This window comes from Myotis brandtii, unplaced genomic scaffold (genome assembly GCF_000412655.1).
Source record: "Myotis brandtii unplaced genomic scaffold, ASM41265v1 scaffold246, whole genome shotgun sequence".
In the NCBI taxonomy this organism is placed as follows: domain Eukaryota; kingdom Metazoa; phylum Chordata; class Mammalia; order Chiroptera; family Vespertilionidae; genus Myotis; species Myotis brandtii.
This window is the reverse complement of record NW_005359310.1, coordinates 505236-505561: the sequence shown is the minus strand read 5'-3', so window position 1 is coordinate 505561 and position 326 is coordinate 505236. Positions and strand designations below refer to the sequence as shown.

The 326-nt window shown below is 69.0% G+C and overlaps 1 protein-coding gene across 1 annotated transcript in view; it reads left to right on the top strand.

Moving 5' to 3' along the window:
• Positions 1 to 326, top strand: part of SCAP (SREBF chaperone) — a 39538-nt gene that overhangs the window by 32147 nt on the left and 7065 nt on the right. The window lies entirely within an intron of this gene.

The following is a 326-nucleotide window of genomic DNA, read 5'->3' as shown; positions in this document are numbered from 1 at the left end:
GTGCTGCCTCTTCCTCCGGGGCCACGGGTCCTGCCGTGGGAGACAGGTCCTGGTTCATGTGTCTGTGAGGAGCCGGCCGGACTCTGCGGCTGTGGGTTTGCTCGGCCTTGTCCAGGCTGGACCCTCCTGCCTCCTCCAGGCTCGGGCTCCTCAGCGGCAGGAGCTGGGGTCTGGGTTTTGGGGAAACAGGCGCCCAGGCCCGGAGGCCTCAACGCTTGTGACCCCTCTTCCCAGCCCCACATCTGGGGGCCAGGGCTGGGGGCTGTTCACCCCGCAAACCTGAGGGTCTGGGGAGCCGGGCCCTGTGCCAGATGTGGTGCCGCGGA